Below are 19,464 nucleotides of genomic sequence, written 5' to 3'. Positions count from 1 at the left end.
GAGAGTTCCTTAATCTGGTACAAAAGGGAAGTCAGTTACAGCTGTAACCTCATATATTTCCAATCTGTCACCCATTATTTTAGACATAGGCAGTAATGATTTGCATGTATTGTATAGTTCCATAGATAACTTTAAAGGAATTCTGCTTCCACTAGAGTAGGGACTCTAGTTACATTTTTAGCATTCTCTTCTTGTCGTTAAAGCCTTTCTTTGGCTTAGAGTTAAAAGAAACATTCTGCAGCTATCTTCAGGGGGATGAATTCAACTATCATAGCTGGAGAAACAGATTTACTACACTTCATTTTTTTATACCGTGAATTTGATAGGTCTGCTCAGTGATCCCTTTGCCTCATGTCATGGTTAGGCTAACTACTATTGTCCTCACCTTGTGCACAATTAGAGTAGATCCATTAAGGAGTCAGTGGACCACCGATGTTAGCACAGCTGAGGCCCAGGCCCAGGAAATATGTGAAGCAGCCTTAACTCTAACACCATCTCTTTTAAAGAATGCACATAAATAGGCATGTGAATCGGATCCTTATGCATATTTTTACTTTATATGTGTGGGTATTGTATGCTGTGATTAACTCCTCCATCTTGGAATACATACGTGTTATTTCTTTTTAAATTAATCTTGGAATACATACGTGTTATTTCTTTTTAAATTAATCTGAAAAGTGATTAAAATTTCTGGCTTGGCATGTAACGTATTACCATACAGTGGCATATGTAATTCATCACTAAATTAAAAAAAACTATTTCATCATTTTTTTCAGAGTGTTCTTGTTAGCATTTGTGAATTGAGAGCATAGAACTTTCCTTTGAAGGCTTTTTCATGAAAAAAAGTAATGATCATGCTTCTAGTCTATCAGTTAGCATATGGGGTCGAAGCTATACTGATTAATGGTCTCAGTCAGGAGTCTGCTGTGGGAGTTTTCCTACCATTTGCTTTACTAGTCTTTGGAAAAAATCCGTGTGAGCACACATACACAAGGAATGAATTTTGCTGAAGACACATAAACTGTTTAAAAACAAACTGTTGCTTTAAAAAATTTGTATTATTACTAGCAGTACTGCTTACAGGATTTCTAGTTATTTCATAAAGCATAGTTTACATTTCTTGGGTTCTTGTATGCTCATTTATCTTTCATGTCTGATCTCTCACATTGCTTATGTAAGACAATAACTTTCCTGTATACCTTTTATTAAAAAATAACTAAATCCTGAAGATATGGATTAGGCAGGGAGGAAGATGATTAATAATAATTTATTCTTCCCTGCAAAGATACCATTTATGTGAATGTAAAAAATAAATAAATTGCACATTATGCTCTTCCTCTCTGTGCTAACCTGCCTTTCTTTCCATTTCTTCTAATGCAATGCCTGAATCAGTTTTAATGTAGAAAAGAAACACAAGATGACCATGATATTTCTGGAAGTACTTGTGGACCAACTGGAGCAACAAATGCCTAGACACCATCCTCCTCATGCCCATGGGTTGTGAAATTTTCAGGGAAGATTTGCAGATGCAAGTGCTTGGATAAGGTAAATAGGGATGTATCCACATTTCTCCAGTGTCAATGTTTTTGTTTTGTGGAGTGATGCCCTACTCAGACTGAAAGTGTTTCCCTTCCTCTTAAGCAAGTACTGCTCTCTCATTGTTGAAAATTATTAACAAAATCTGTCAAATTGTCTATAATGATATGGGTAATCTGGAGAAAGTTGCATTAACAAGTTAAAAGAAGCTTAAGAATATTTTAGATCTCTTACATTAATATCTTGTGCATGTTTCCTCTTTTTGGTACACACACAATTTGGCTTTAGCATATTAGCCAGTATGCACTCATTAAATATAAGCATCCTTCAAATATAGCTTCTCTTACTCCACAGTCTGTCATTTCAGACATAGCAGTTCTGTGGTTCCCTGATTTTCAATTTCAGGAGAGGTTAATTACAGCGCAGGCAAATTTGACAAGTAAATTCCAGGTCTTGGAGGCTGTCACTTGGAAGCCTAATATCCATCTGATTACCAATTAATCTATTTCCATTTCTTCCTTTTTGGCAATGTAAGTTCTTGAGATGAATAACCATGACATCTGGTTTGAAATAAAGCTTTCTAACTCACCTATCCCTAACAGAGAAGCTGTTAATAACTTCAGATTATCATCTGTGAACAAACACTGGCATGTCCAATACCCTGGACATCACATCTGAGCTTCCATGAAGCTCTGTGACTGCATGGGATTGGTATTCGTTGAAGAGTTTTATTTTTGCAGCACATAAAAAACACTCAAGGGCTGTGTTGTGGCAGATGCTGTATACAATATAAGATTATGCTTTGAATATGCCCCTCAGGATCTTCTGTTTAATATCTGGTCCTTATCCACCCTTAGATGGTTAGCCAGTCAGAACCAAATATGGAATTAATCTCCTTATTACTAGCCTTCTCTCAAGTATTGGAATTTGGATATAAGCTTATTCATTGAGCAAAGACACATGAGAAATGGAGTATAAAATGAATTAATTGAAGCATGCTGTTGAACAGGGAAAAATACCTGCACACCTTCATAAGGTTTCCTGAGGGACTAAAACAAACAAACAAAAAAAGCACACCAAAAAAACCCAAAACAACAACAAATGCCCCCCCCCCCAAAAAAAAAGAAAAAAAAAGAAAAGGAAAAGATCATTTTCAAACATGACTCTCAACCTCTTAAAAATAACAAAGATCATCTATGCCTATAGCTGTGATTTATACTTTATGCCAATGGGAATATTCTGGATGTACTCAACTCTGAGTACATTTTGTTTAAAGTAGATATTCTGAAAATAAAATGGACTCCAAAAAAATTAATGAATTGAAATACATCTTGGGGGAACAAAGGGTATTTAATCGTTATATATATTTAAAATATTGTTTAAAATTTTAAGCATTATTTATCTTAAATGTTTTCTATTTTCCTCATGAAGGAGAAGGAACACTGAAAAATAAATGGAAATATGAAGCATGGAATGTACTTTATGGAGAACTTTAAAATCTGCAATCTGAATAACAATTCACGAGAACTCGAATCTTTTTTTTCTATTTCTCTTGATATTGAAGATTTTTTTAAGAAAAATAATTCCTCTCATCTTGATGCCATCCAGATGTTAACTAAATAAGCTGTTGTATATTGTTATAAGTTATTTTTATTTATAATTATTTAAACTTAAGTGATTGTCTGTGATATTGGAGGTATAATCTATAAAATGCATAGTGTACTGCCATCTGTATGAAGTGCAGGAATTTTTTGCATCTTTTATTCTATGACTTCCAGAATGCAAACTATTGGATGGAATATGAAATAATCAATACAGCCAGAAGACTATCTATGAAAGATACATGTGATTCCCTTCCAACCTGAATTACCATAGAAATCTGTGAGTGTAAGGATCATACCTCTTATCCTCATTATATTTGCTTTAGCCAAGCTCAGTCATTGATTTTTGTATTTAAACTTGGCAGAAATAAAAATAAAAATGAAAATGGCTCAAAGGGAGGAAACATTTTAAGATGAACCATTTTAATAGAACACATGGTTTAAGGAAGTACATAAAAAAGAGAGAAAAAAGACAATATGTTGGATTAGAAGTGGTGAAACAGTGTAAAAGAAATACCCCCCCCCCCCCCCCCCCCCCATTTTAAACTAATTAGACGCTGGGTGTGGCTTCAGCCTGTGCAGAGACTTTTATTGTTCAGTAACATTTGTGAATAATCTGAGAAAACTTTTGTAGCCATGAGTGTTTTCAGGCAGTAGATTCCAGATCCATAAGTCATGGTTTTGTCTCAAAATGTGTTCCAATAAACAGGGAACCAAAATTCGCTGTGGGTGGAGCAGCTGTAGGGCTTGGCTATTCCAGTCAGGCAGCAGAACTGAAATCCTGTGGCATGGCACTTGGAGAGCAAGTATGAAGGGCTTTACTCAAAGGATGCCTGTGTGTCCATAATGAAGTCATAAATTCAAACAGACCAGCAAAGACAATTGCTCATTAATTTTGATTACCTAAATTGTTTGTAATAATAATTTCTGGTTATTAATAAGTGAGATGCAGACAACATTGTTCTTATTTTTCTTTTCTCTTAATGCCCAGTCAGTTCAACCCTGCCAAAAGCACAATGCAGTCATAGACTAGACTGGTTGTCCTGTATATTAAAAGCCATATGCCTGCACTTAGAAACATACCTTTTCTACTTCCCTTCTGAGGCTTTTAAGAACATAATCACAATACAGGTAACAAAAAATTGAAAATTTAAACACATTTGTTATTTAAACAGAACAGAATCGAAAAACAATGCAAATGTATGTATGAAGACCTAAATGGATAAAAGCATCTAAATTTTATAGAGTTAAATCTCAATTTAAACTTTTCAATATATGATCTTAATGTTTATTACTCAATGCCTTTTGTAGGGTTTTTAAAATTTTTCCTTCACCCTCAAGCATAACATTCTCTTTCGGTATATATCAGAACAAGTGGAGGAGGAGATATCTGCCACCGTACTGGTCCCTGTAGACTGGGATTCAGGGCCAAAACTAGGATTGTCTGAGGGACTTAAATTGAGGACCTCTGTTTTGTAAATGTTCTATTAAACACATAATTTTTTTATTCAAACCATTCAGTTGACATGAGGAGGAGGGTTTCCTGCTCACTCTCCCCTTTGAAGTATTTTCTGTCTTGATGTTTGTTCCTTTTTTGTTGCTTTTGATGTCTAGATTTGTGGCTCCTTCCATTCCTAAGAAAACAGACTTTTTTTTTTTTTTTTCTCCTGCCGGAGAGATCAGTGAAGCCCAGATTTCAACTAGTTTGGCTAGGAAAATAGGTCAATCTCTACCTTGTGTTTTGGTGTGCTAGATCATGTTCCTCACATGTCTGAAATATCTATATTTCTAAAGAAAAGCCCAGCAATTTGAAGGTAAATCTTGTGTTATCTGTCATACCCTTGGTATCCATTATAGAAATATTTCAAAAGCTGAAAAAAAAGAGTCTTATTGTGTTTTGGCATTTCTGGACATCAGTGCCTCTTTTCATAAAAGTCTACTTCCTGGATAAGAGCCAGTAAAAGAGAAAAACATCTTTTTCCAGAAAGAGAGGAACTTTCCTTCTTCAAGAGTGATTTAAGAATAACTTGCATCCTAAGTGGTCAGTGATAAGGTTCTTGAACTGCTCAAAAAAAAAAAAAAAAAAAAAAAAAAGGAAGAAGAAACAGACACATGGTCATTGTCAAGAGACATAAACCTACTAGGTGACCTAACAACGCCAGCTAAGACTCTCTGTTCAATGTTTGCATCAGGCATTCATTTTCTCTAAATTCTGAGATGATAGAAATATTTCCCTGTAACTTATTTCTTCATTTGTCAAGATTTGTTTTGAACAGTGCACTGGTATCTCCCTGGGTTATGTGGGAAGATCTGTGTTTGAAGATATATGTAAGAGATGATTCAAAAAAGAGTATCTATAATGACTAAAACCTGAGTTTTATGAGACATTTACTAGTCTGACTTGTGAAATGCACTTGGGGTTTTTGTTTTTTTTTGTTTTTGTTTTTCCCCAGATAACTATTCAAAGGGTAAGGGGCAGTGTAGACATGGCCACATCTATGGTAACATCATAATATAGACAGTTTGATGATAATTAGGGTAACAGAAGGAAAGTTAAAATGAGGGTGAAATGTGTATATAAGCCCAAACCTACATGCAGTAATATGTGTTTTGGTGTCATATCCCTGCTGTTGCAAGTGACTGACACTAAAAGAATTGAACTTAGAAATAGGAATGTCCTTGTTCAGATAGTGAGGTACATAATAAGTCACATAATGAACAGAACAAGGTTGCAACACTAGATGAGAAGAGCTCATATTTTTTACATTTTCACCACTGTTTTTTCTGTAAAAGTAAAGCTCGCATTTTAAAATTCTGACTTATTGTGTAAATTGTTTCTTTAGGAAAGTAGAAACAAAAAATACTTCATACAAATAATGGAAGATAAACATGATGATAATTTAAAGTTCATGTTGCAGTGTTTACTTCTGTTGAGACTTTATTTGCTAGAACAGCTTGTGGCAACTTTTTTTTGAGACAGAGTTATTAAGCCCTGAAAACAGAGGTGGAAATGCAGAACAGCTGGAAACAGAGGGACCATAGCTTTAATAATGGAGGAAGATACACCAATGGAATGTAATGTAAGTATACAAAACCTGTTAGGAACCACACGGTGTTTCACTGCTGCACATGTAAAGCAACAATTGCTCTGTGGCAAGTGTCCAGCAAGTAGCTGTGTGGGTGTCTGGGTGCATACTCCACAGCTTTTCTAAGGTAGAAGGGGTGTTGTTCATTTGAAAATAGGAGTACAACTGTGTCCTTGGAGTCTTGTGCAAGGAAAATTCCAAGGATTGTAAGGCTTACTTTGTATGTTTATCAGTAGTATCCAGATGTCTTTTTTTCTGCTGAATCTTGCCACCAGTAAAGTTTCTTTCAAAGACATCTGTGCTTTCTGCCAGACCTGATTATTGCTAGAACAGCCTCTCCTACAATGTTTAATTCCCTGTATCTTCTTTCCATGCTTGGTCCATCTGTCAAAAAGCACTCTGCCTCAGACATCATTGTAATGGCTCTGGCTGGCACTGCTGTGATTGATTTTGCCTCTTTGAGATGGCAATACTTGGTTATGGCTCCAGATAATTTTAGAATGACAGAATGTGTTTCTTAGCCATTATGTACAGAATTACAAACGTTTATTTTTCTGCTTATACAAAAATGCGTGACAAGCCAAAGAAAAGAGTATCAGGTAATTTGCTTAAATATATTACAAAAGTGTTCCTTTACATAGCACAGCTTCAAGGAGAGCCTATGTTCATATGTTTACTATAAAGGTCTGCTGAAGACAAAGACACTTGGTAGACAACAGGAAAACTTTATATGAGATTAAGCGATCTCATTTGATTAATAAAGGAGGTCTCTTTGCAAAGGGAAAGCTTTTAATATATAGCTATGAAAGTTTTGTGGTTAGGCTAGATTAACTGTGATTTCTGAGTTTCCTGTCTGATGGGAGCAGGGAGGCACAGCTGGAGCCTTACCTTGGGTCAGATCCAACTTAATTCCCACAGGGAGCCTGGATAAGGGTTTTTGATCTACTGCCTTGGACCATAGCTTCATTTCGGAATTCATTGTAGCACACAAAAGGTTGAGCTAACTTGACTGGCATGCCACATGCTCAAGCTTCGCACCGTGTCAGTTCAGTTAATTGTTCGTTCCTATATAAAACAAAAAACCAAACAAAAATTTCTCTCTTCTGTATTTCAGAGCCATATTGTTTAATCACTTCTTCCCATCCAGCTTTCAGAATTAGTCAATAGATTGTAAAATATTAGTACCTGACTTACGGAAAGAAAATGAGGTAATATTTCTGAGTATCAGGATTGCATGTGCACAACTGCGACCAGAATTTGACTTACACCATATAAAGCTTTTCAAACCTTTAACAGGTCACAGAGGTAAATAAAGGAAATAATTGAGTATGAATCTACAATGGTTTTGGAAAAAGGAATGTATATAGTTGGTGAAAACTTATAGATATTAAAATAAGACGTGCTTCCACATGAAAGGAAAGGAATTAAACTCTTCGGGCCCCAGGAGGTGTGAGTTTAGATTTTGGTGAGATTGCCTCTGAGAGGCCTGCCGGTCTCTCTCCCTTGCCCTCTTTTTGTCTAACCCCAAATTGACAAAGTGTTATTCTACCGTTCTTGGCTGGGGGTGAGCAAGAGGCAAGAGACCTATTTTACATTTGGGTAAAATCTCCTGCTCTGGGTGTCTCAGCCAGCCCTAAAACTTTGCCAGCTGAAATCCACCAGTCAATGCCCTATAAAAGCAGTGGCAAGCAAGCTGGCTCGTTATATGACAGCCCGTCCATTGGTAAAGGGCAGAACATGAGGTGATTTCATTAGCACTTGTGAGGGAAACAGGGAATTGCCTGATCTACTGTGCATACCAAACCTGTTACTCATGCCAAATTAAATTGTGTAATCACTGTATGATTTTTAATGTAACCTATCAAATTCAAATATGTGAGGTGTTAATGAAATACACCTAGTAGAAAAGATACACATGCAGTAAGACATTGGTCCAATATATGCTGTACACTGAGAACTGTAAAACATGTTGTCCAAAAAGGTTTAAATTATTAAAAAAGAGAGATATTTCTTTTTCTGTGTCCCAAAGCAAAACCAGGCTTATAGGACAGGAAAACCTACAAAGCAATTTGGGAGAAAGTGTTTTATCTTGTAATCCATCAATGATTTCTGATGATTGCTGAGTAGTTGAGCAAATCAAATATTTTTGAGATGCATAAACAAGTGCAGACAAGCTAATTTCTCTTTGTGTTACCATTTTAGACATGCAGGCCTCCACGCACAAATAGCCTTATGCTGAACAGCAGGGTTTAAGCCCTGTATGAACTGACTAGGAACTCAGTATAATACAGAAATTTAAAGGACTGCCAAAGCCAGTAAGATAATGTTCCTAAAGAAACCAACAGATGCTGGTGAAGACAGCTGGGCTTTCTGAGTCTCACTTAAAATATGAAACTTGGTTGTTTCCCTCTATCTTGCTTCCCCCTGGGATTTGCCTTGACCCATCATTTGCAGTTAGATGCTTTAGTGCTGCAGAGGTATTATCTTCTGTCCCTTCTTACAAAACACATGGGGGAAGGTATGAAGTACTGGGCCCTGTTCTCTCTCATTGCATCTCTACCCACGTATACCTTGCTCTGAGAAAGCACGCTAACTCGGAAATAGAGCAGGGTCAACAACAAAGACACCGAGGCCAAAGGCAGAGCAGCTTTTGAATGACATTCAGCAGAGCCAGGAGCTGGTAGAGCACTGAGAGATGTTTGTGAGAGCCAGCTGTTTCCAGCTGCTGACTGCTCTGCTGTCTTGCTTCTTGGGAGACAGCATCTTCTGGTTCCCACAAGCACTGAGAGAGAAGAATGTGATGTGCCAAACCACTCAGGGAAGGTTGTTGATTCGAGCCAATATGTTTGGGGGGTAGAGAGAATATTTGCCTTCTCTCCCATGGAAGCTATTCCTCTGTGCATGAATAGGCTCAGGCTTCCCAGTCTGTGCCCCTCTGCACCACCCACGGGTACAAACATGATCCAGATCATGCTGTAAGCACATGTCATGTCAACATTTCTGTTCTGTCCGATTAGCTAGAGTGTACGATATGGAGCTCAGGCTGCTGTGTGCTTTTGTCCCAGCTTGGCTCTGGCTGTGCACGACCAGATGGTCCCTTACACAGCTTAAAGCCTCTGAGTGCAAAGATAGCCTGAACAAATCCAGACCTCCTGGACATCTTTGCCGTGGATCAGTGCTCTGTTCTCTGCGACCATGTTGCGTGACCCAAACTTACTCATCTAATCAAAGACCAGTCACGCAACTACTAGGTCCCAGAGAAAGTATGGTCATACATGATGTTAGCATAGAAGTTAGGACATTTACTTCAGGGGATAAGGAATGTAAGGCCACTTAGAAGTATTGTTGTCCAGTTCAAGTATCAATCTGTAAAATGTTTACATAAGCAATATTCATAGGTATTTTTCTCCTGCACACAGAGAAGAGAAAACAGTAACAGTTCATATACTTGCTTTTGAAGGGGAAAGATGACAGTGTCTGTTGTGATTTTGGTGGTAAATGAATTGTCCATCCAAAATTGTTTTGTTTGATGCACTTTACAAGGCATGTGGTTTGCAAGCAGTTTATTAGTTTGCTGTCTGCTTGGGGGCTGTGTGTTACCTATAGGACAGAGATTCTGCAGCTCAGCATGGGACTGAAGCCCTCGGGTTTCACTACTGCTTTGTAATTAATTCCAAAGCTATTCAGACAGCAGGACTACCTGAAGGTAAAGGCTCAAATAAGCAAACTGCCAGCATCCTGAAAGCAGGACACATAGTCTTACATGTCCTTTTCCCACTCTTTCAGAAGTGACAACCAAGAGCAGCAGTGAGAGATTCTGAAGAATTAAGAGGCAGCAAAAGGAACTGGATGTTGGTGTTGAGCACGTGTGAAAATCTTGTGAGCGACATTTGAATGTTTTGCTTCATTGACAGAGCATATGGAATAAAGACATCTGAAAAATGAGTCAGAATTGAAAGAAGTCTGATGAATGAGATGGCCAGGAGGATTTGCAGACATCTCATGAATGAGATGAGCAGGAGGTTATGTTATTTGAACAAGCACACTGATATAATGTAAGCATAGGAGCATCAGGGCACTGGAACTCAAGGTGGGGAACTGAGTGGCAGAAAAGATCTGGTACACTGGGGAATACAGAAAGGCAATGAAAGATGCAGAGCTAAAGCGATACAGAGAGCATCTGCTGCCATAAGAAAGCAGGAAGAGCTGTGGCATGAAGATACTAGAGACTGGGCCCCAAGGGGAGAGAAGCTGATATATAGGATATCTTGAGCAAGAAAAAAATAAAGCATAATCTACATTTGAAAGGAAAGCATAGAAGGGAGCAAGGATGCACAATTTATGCCAAAACCATAATAAGGAAAAGAATACACAGTTTATGGGAGCTACCTCCTTTAAAAAAAAATTCCCAGGGCTTTTGATGAAGGGATATTTATAGAAGAATCAGAGTAGTGTCTGTCTTAGATACTTCAGGATATAAAACTAAAACCAACAAAATCAAGTCAGTGTAGGTTCAGCCTTTATTGAACATGTCACAAGAACTTCTCAAAAAAGATAAAAAATATAAAAAAATTACATTTATGTCATGACAGTCTCAAATAGGGGTGTTAGATAATATGGAAAACTAAACTAGTTGGCTCAAAGCTGTGTAAAAATGAAGCTTGATATGGGAATTTGCTTTACCTCCCCTGGGCTGGAATTCAATGTGATTGTCAACTATTATTAGAGAAGTGCTATTGAGAATTATGCAGTTATAGAACACACTAATTTCTCAGAACAGATGATACAAGTAATGGTAGGATGTCTGAGAAGGAAATAAATACCTTAATCAGTTATACAGCTGGGAAGAAATAAAGCTATATAAGATTTGTTGAAAAGTAGTGAAGACATTTATAGAAACTGTATGTAGAAAATAATTTTGGATGGGGCCATAGCAAGCCAACAGAGTTTAAATAGAAAAAAACCCCAGAAGTAATTAAACAAAACAGCCCACGCCCCCCCCAATACAAATGTATCTAAGATTCAATAGTCACTATTAAGAAAAAATTAACATTCTATAATGAAAATAATTCAGTATAAATAATCTAACATTCAATGTTTTTTGAAAAAAATAAGCCTTAGTAAGCTGTGAGAGCTAATCAATAGAATCAACTAGAACAAAAAAATCAGGGAGCTGTATGGGATAAGTCACAGTTTGTGTACCAGTGACTTAAAAAAAGAAAAAAACCCCCAAACTTAACAAACTTTTATTTGAAGTTGTATTTAAATCACAGGAAAAATTTGGTAGGGAAGAGTTATTGACAGAACTGTCTTAAAAGGTAATGGAGGAAAGAATTTAGGAATACGAAAGGGTCCTATTAAACTGAGGTGGGGCAGGGGAAGCAAACTGCTCGGAAAAGAAAGCTTCTTTTGGGGGAAATAAAAATTCAGGGAACGAAAACTGTGAAAAAACAAATTGAGTTGTCCCTTTGAAAGCCTAAGGTTTTTCAGAGGAAAGATTGGAGATGAACAGATTTACATTTTTAAATCATCCCTAACATGAATTTTGTAAAGGATAATCTTGCAAAGAGAAAATTATGTATAAACTGATAAAGGATTAGATATTAGCAGCCATTTAACCATCAGAGGATTTAGATACTGAAACAACCTCTCCCTAGGACAATAGGAGCAAAATCCGGTTGAACAGGGAGAGCGGTCCATGTTATAAGATATAGCACTTGGACTTGGTCTATCTGTGATTCCATAAATATCTAATTTTCTTAATTTGAGGTACAGTAGCTATAAGAGGGACACAGAAAGTCACCTTTCCCTAGAAGACCTGAATCAGAGCACTTCTGTAAGCTATAGTTTTAATCCTTTTTTGGAAGAGAGCAACTGACTCAAGCATCTTATTTGTGAGATGGAGAATTCCCTCTATGAAAATATTAACTACAGATGTTTTGGTTGGGGACTAGATGGAGGAGGAGAGCAGGGAAGACAGATGCAAGAATACCATGTTGATCCATCTCTCTCTTTTTCTTAAGCTTTGTGTAGACATCAATGAGTATTTGTCCACAGAGCAAGCACATTGGGTTTTAATTTGGGAATAGGATTGAGACAGACTGCAACTGCACAGCATTGCTTATGTTGAGTTTTCTCTGAACAGAATTTCAGCTAGGGAAACCTGGTTTCTGAAACACTAATCAGATATGGATTTTGGTATCAAATTTTTCATCCTTCCAGCTGCAGCCTAGCCCTGAAGTAATGTAAAATATGAGCGAGGACTATGTGCTAAGTCCTTCAAAAGATCTAGTTTGCAGTTTTGAGAAAGTTTGCCTTTATAGGAAAAACTGTATCAGTTTAGTAGAGAATTAAGCTACCTCTGATGTTGCCTGGGTTTACTTTAGAAGGTCTTTCTCTTTTAATTAAAAAATATCTGATTTCCTTCACCAAATCTGCTTTTTATTTTGGAGTGATAAGAAACAAAGCTCAAAGAATTACTGCAGGCTTATTAAAACTATTGGACTAATTAATGATAACAAAATGATAACAAAACCTGACACAACCCAAGCAGAAAGATTCTGGGGAGTGCATTAGTTTTCCTGTGAGAGATTCACAAAGCTAAGAACCAAAAAGTTTGACTGTCTGCCAAGAAAAGCTGGAAAGGGAGGGATTTTATTCAAGTCAGGAAAGGATAGTTCAGGTGAGGAAGGCTATGCCATCGCTGTGTACTACACACAGCCCTGGCAGATGGCTTGAAAAATGGCTAAGGCCCCAGTCCAGCAAAGCGCTTAGGTGTGGGTACCCTCTTCCCTCGACAGTGGTTGACTAGGCACACCTACTTAAAGTTATGAATAAATAAAATATTTTTTCCCAAGAACAATAAACTGAATTATTTTCCAAGAACTAGACTGAAGACAAAACCCCAGACAACTGAAGAAAGGACCCTTCCTTATTGCTGTGGCTGAACACCACATGTTCTCGTTACTTTTGTGGTAGCATTTTAAACCCTGATATGTTTTTATATAATATATTCTTGTTCATATAAGAAGAAAACATACCAATGGCTATATTCATTATTAAAAATCTTATATTGTGAAAGGAGAAAAAGGTTTTGTTAAAAAAATATATCAATCCCCTTGACATATAATGTCAGGGACATTTTTATAGCAGTAAACAAAACCAACTGGCTAAGAAATGTCATGCAGTTTCAGCAGATACAGTAGGAGAAATCAAAACAAGTTTAAATGATAGCTCTAAGGATTCTTTCAACTGAAAATAAAGGGAGGATGAGCACAGAGGAGTCCACAGTGTATAAAATAACAAATACTTCAAAACTGCTGACAGCAGGACTAGACTGCTAAGGTGACAAATGCCCAGGAAGCTATATAATATAAACAAACGCATGTTTTAAGTATTCATGTGAGACCACACTTTGAGAGCAGTGTCATGTCATTTCAGCCTCTGGCTGCCTGTGTCTAGCATCGTCTCAGTGCTGGTAAGCTGGGCAGTTACATTCAAGTCCCAAAGATACCAAGACCTCAAAGGAAAATACAAGTGGCCTGCATTACGACCTTCATCAGCAGTATTTCTTTTATTGAGTATTCTTTTAAAATCAGTTGGTGAGAATGCAAGCCCAGGTTCAGTAATTGCTGTCCCCATTCAAAAACTTTTTATTACTATATGGCTAAGATATCAAACTGAAAATCTACATTAGAAGTATGCCATCAGGAATCCCAGAAAACATAATTTGACTGACTGGGGAGACAGGAAACCCTAAGTCTTAGTAATGCAAATACCGAAGAAAGTAAGGTTAGAAAGAGTCTTGTGTTGCAAGATATATGTTCACACATTTTAAAAGTTGTAGTAATTTAAGAACCACTATTTAGGTTAACATTATGAAGCACTGTAAAAATATCCCAAAGTGAAAGGAAAGCATAAACAACAGGAAGACACATGCAGGCACACAGATTTCAGCTGCATCTGAACACAGTTAAAGAATCCCTAGAAGGTGAAGACTGAACAGGTCCATAGTGCTTGAGGTTATTTTTGTTTAAAAGAGGTGGCAAAATACCTTCCTAGGTATAAACTGTTCAATATTGATACAGAACTGAAAGAAACTTTGGTACTCTGGTGTTTAATTGTTTAAAGCAGAATCTCAGAAAGCCATACAGATTGAATCCGGCACATAGCAACTGGAATACAAGCTATCCCTAATAGTTCTAACTCCTTCCAGTGAAAAAACACAAAAAGTATATTTCTTACGGTCCTCGTAAAGAAAACATAAGGGAATCTTACCAGCTCTGTGCCCTGTGCCCACACAACCCCCCTTATACAGAACATTTTTGAATTCAGAAGACCTCTTAGGCAAGTACAAATCGAGAGCTGAGAATGGCAATACAGTGGTGGGACCAATGTGAATTATTCCCTCTGATAAACTGATACACTTTAGAGATGTCTTGAATTGAGAAGGAAGGTACTCAATATCTTTAATACATCTTGAAATCCTCTGTCATGAGAAATTTTAAAATAATGTGATAGATGTACTCAGAAGTGTTTAATTTTTCCAGTTAACATGAGTTGTCCTCATATTACCCCAAACTATATATATTTTTTGTCCAGTTTTAGACAGTGCTTAGAGGGAATGGTGGTGTAGCCATAAAAGTCTATTGCCAAATGCAAGACAAGGTTGACAGTAAGGGAGAATACATTTTATAATGCCAACTAATACATTCAGAACATCTGAAAGATACATTAAGTACAAAAGCTTTTCCTGAGGTCATGATACATGTCTTGAATCTTAGATTCACTTTTGGGTACCTGCATTTCTGAAGTAGAGTTTTGGCAATAGACAGTGAGCGGATCTAATGCCAGTGTAATGTCAGTATAAATCAGCATAATGTCTTGCCAATAATTGTTACCTTGCAGAAGCAGATTCTGAAACATACAGAAATGCAATGTGGTGAGAAACAGGAAGCACTAACAATATCATGGCTAAATAAAAAAGTCTGAATTAGAAAAAAAATGGTAATCAAAGGCAGTGATGACCTATGTACTCTATTAATACACTCATGAGTTATTTTCCAACTTTGTTCTCATTGCTAGTACATACGAGCACATTTTGGTTTAGGGCTGCTTTATTTTGGTAAATACATTTAATACATCTCTTATTCCAAAGAATCTCTAAACAATGTGAAATATAAAGGCTTTTTTTGTCATACAAATATATATTTCATTTGATTCCATGCCACTATGTAAACCACCTAAAGAATAAGGACAAAATTACATAATTATATTCTTTTCAGGTTTTTGTTCTCTGGTATGTCCATCTGCTTATTTAGATACTCATCTGGGCATAAAACACGCACCCATTTTTTACACTTCAGGTAAATGGCAGCTAAATTCCAGCTATATTTCACTGCAGACAACTCTGAAAGAAAGGAAATCAAATGTATGGCTACTATTGTAGTCATCATCTAGTAAACTTAATCTCTGGAAGCAGATATCCTTCCTACCTTACTGTGTTTGCCTGTCAGAAGGCCCTATCTTAGATCAAGAAAGAAAAAAACCAAGAACCCAGAAAGATCCTAAAGCAACAATGTTTTCTTCTTAGTCTGTTTGAGAATGAACACATTTATTTACATTACTGAGCCCAGGAAGGGTTCCAAATTCCCATATCCTGTATTCGTATCAAGGCAAGATATTGGCATGTTAGCCACGTTTCTGCTCCATATTAAATTTTCTGTTTTATGGAAAAGAGGCCTGGGCATGTGAGCTTCCAGGGATCCCTGACGTGCTCCAACAGATGTCTAAATTGGAAGACCAGGAGACCAGAACCTTGAGTTTCACTGCAGTGAATCCCAGCAGGTAAGTCTAGACAATGCGTTTCTTTCTCAATCACACATTGTATTATAAAGCAGGAGGGATTTGATCACTCTAGCAGTTCTATTTCAATTCCAAACCCTCAGTCTCACTCAAAATCACACTGGAGCAGAGGGGGAAGATCTCAATTGCCATATATTTGGTTACATTTTCCTGAAAGGAGACATAAAACCATCTAAAAGAGCTATTCTGCCAAGATAATTATTTCTCAAATGTCTGAAAACATTTAGTAAGCTCTCTAAGCATATCATGCTTACCCAGAATTTCACAATACGGCTATATGGGGTTATGACTAATTAGCACACTACCTGGGGACCTGAGGCCCCCATTTTATCTTCTTGGTGTCCCAGGCTGAGGTTCCCAGAACAGTTGTAAGTAAAATTATTGAATCACATGTGTCTTCATTTGCATGTAGATGTGAGACACTTTTTGGAAGGTTATGGTCTTCTGGTAATTGCCTGTCTTTATGTTTTACTTAGAAATTTGTTTGCTTTTTTTTTTTTTTTTTTTCACATGGTGACGTCCGAACCAGCAATGTACTTAATGTTGATTTCAATATAACTACATTTGTCAGAGTCAAGACATTTTAAAAATACATTCCTTTGGTATCATGGATTCATCTTGATTTCCCATGTGGATGTTTTGGTGGGTTTTTTTTTTTTGTTGTTTGGGTATTTTTTCCTTTCCTTATAATCTAGTTCAGCATTTTCAAAGTTTGCAATACTTTGTAAGCAAATCAAATCATTATTCAATTTGACTTGAGGTTTATTTGGGCACAGTGAAGAAGCCTAGCCTATTCTGAAAGATGCTGAACATCTAAGTTCATGCCAAACGTGTGGCAACTTAATCTTGGGTTCTTGTTCCACAAGTTGGAATCTGGAATCCTTACAGGATGTGGGAGCAGCACTGAGAATTTAGTTCACAGCATTTTCATGGTGGGAGTCATATTATCCAGTGTGTTGTTCTACCCTTACGCACATCACTTGGGGGAAGAAGGAGCCAACTGAGACTGGGATATAAAACAGAACACACACCCCTCCCCTCTTTGATCCTAGAATCCTAGAATTATGTTCTTCCAAACATCATGGTCTTCACCAAATGCTTCAATGAAATAGTTGGAAAATGATTGCAATATTGGCAGATTTTTTTTCCTTAATTTTGTTTTTGGAAAAAACTGAGCCATTTTCAGCAATAACTTTTAAGAATTACAAAGAAACAAAATAAAAACATAAATCGTGAATCAGAAGCAAAGGACAAGCATGGAAAATTTCAATCCAAACAATTAGTTTAGTGAAATTATAAATATCTGCAAACTGAGGCTTTCAATGTTTGCACTGACTTAGGAAATCTTAATTTGGACATTACTGTTTGCTATGCCTGTAACACAATCCCATACCCCTGCCCGTCCCAAAATGCAAAGGCTGGAGTTGCTGGATCACTTAGTTGATGGTTTCATACTTAAACCCTTTCAGGGACTTTATGAAGCTAATGTAGAAATAAGACTCAGTGTCTGAGTGTTATTCTAATTTAATAGACACATGAAATAAAATTATCAGACACAAACAAGTTCAGGCAGTTTAGGCAGTTCACATTTGAACTACTGTGCAAATAAATCTTCCAAAATTTAACTTGACTTAAACAATCCAGTGGTTTCTGGTGCTATTCTTATTCACTTTGTATGTTCAGTTATGTTTTTCTTATAATTCTTTTCAACATTTTCAGTGCTTGTTTTTCATGTACTATTCTTACACAAAGATCTGCTAGCTACTGTCCTGTGATTTGAAAATATGTGCCAAACATAATGAAAGTTTTGTTTCCTGAACTAAAACCTAGAATAGTCTTGATGCCATACTAATACTAATACTAATACTAGTACTAATACTAATACTAATACTAATACTAATAAAGTAACCTCCAAAAAAACGAATTTGCTAGCTTATATCTGCATCCTCTTAACTTTTCTTCACCAAATAGTCATTGTCAAGGTTTGAGTGTACTATGTCTATGTGTCAAATGAGACCACAGGCTAAAATCTTTCCTAATTTTCAGCTGTGTAATATCACCAAAGTCAATAGGATTACACCAACACAAAACAAAGCAGTATTTATTCACTTGCCTCTATTCTCATCAGCCTGTTGTAACAGCAATAATTCTTTTGATTACTTCTGCATGTCTTGCCTGTTGTATCTTGTAATCTTGCTTTTTATCTTTCTCAGCATGTCTTGCAGATTAGTAAAAAATAGAGGGAAAGGTTAGGTAGGAAGTGCTGTATAAATATCCACCACCAGCCATGCATGCCTGAGAACAGACACTGTTTCTCCCTTGCTGTGTTAGATACAGATTTTGGCAGTCTGGAAAATGGGAAGCTTTACATTTCTAAGAGAAAAATGGCAAGACCAAGAAAACAATTGAAAACTTCATCAATGCCCTTTTAAAATATGTATTTTCAAATGTACAGTGTGATCCTCCCCAGCTCATTTCTATCATTAGTAAGCCAAGGAAAATCAAGATGGATTTAAGAAAAAAAATATCTATTTTCTTTCTGTAGGTTGTAAATCTCATTCAAGTAACATTATCAGATGCTAGTTACTGCTAGCTACTGCTAGTCTCTTCTCTGGATCATGCTGGCAGAACATAAGATAAAAGACTTCCAGAGCTGAGAGTTTTCCTGACATGATAAAAACTGCAAAATTTACTGTTTCACTGTAGCATCTGCAGCTGGGTCATTAATTTCCAAAGCATCTCATGCTGGCTGAGAGGGATAAAGAGGGGAAATTCAAAGATGTACTGGAAGATACTCCTTTACCAGAAAAAACAATAACTGAGCCCCTGAGTGACATGGACTATCTAGGTACTTCCAAAATAACAAAAAGTGCTCCTTCCACTAGCCTAAGGCAAGTGTGGTATTCTAACAGTTTGGAACACTGGCTGGTCTTCCTCAAATCTGAGATTTCATTCTGTAGGACTGTACAGTACTTCATGCTTTTCAGTCAAGGAAAAGAACATTTTTTTTCTTATCAGGGCAAATAAATCTGGACAAACTGTATTTTAATCAGTGTGTCTTTACAATTTATCCTCTTCATTAATCCACAAGATAAGGGCAGAGTGTAAACAAAAATGTATGTATGCACATCTATACATACATATATACACAAAGAGAATATATGTGTAAAACCACAGAAAGTATACACATGCAAAAAGACACACACACACATACATACCTATCTAAAGAGAGAGAGTCATACAAACACATGCACACATATCAGGGTCTGCACCTTTGGAGAAAATGGATATGTGTAGAATGCTATCTTTAATTTATAACTAACTTGATGTAACGGTTTAGTCCTGAGGCTTCTATCTGGATGAAGATTGAAAGCAGA

At 36.7% G+C, this 19,464-nt stretch overlaps 1 long non-coding RNA gene across 1 annotated transcript; it reads left to right on the top strand.

Moving 5' to 3' along the window:
• The first annotated feature begins 726 nt into the window (after positions 1-726).
• Positions 727-10,134, top strand: LOC129735454 (uncharacterized). The gene is made up of 4 exons (XR_008731109.1): positions 727-1,545; positions 3,315-3,417; positions 6,118-6,217; positions 10,010-10,134. It is a non-coding gene; the product is annotated as an uncharacterized LOC129735454 (long non-coding RNA).
• The last annotated feature ends 9,330 nt before the right edge of the window (positions 10,135-19,464 follow it).

Source organism: Falco cherrug, chromosome 2 (genome assembly GCF_023634085.1).
Source record: "Falco cherrug isolate bFalChe1 chromosome 2, bFalChe1.pri, whole genome shotgun sequence".
NCBI lineage: Eukaryota > Metazoa > Chordata > Aves > Falconiformes > Falconidae > Falco > Falco cherrug.
The sequence above is the reverse complement of the archived record's forward strand: the minus strand, read 5'-3'. Positions and strand labels throughout refer to the sequence as shown.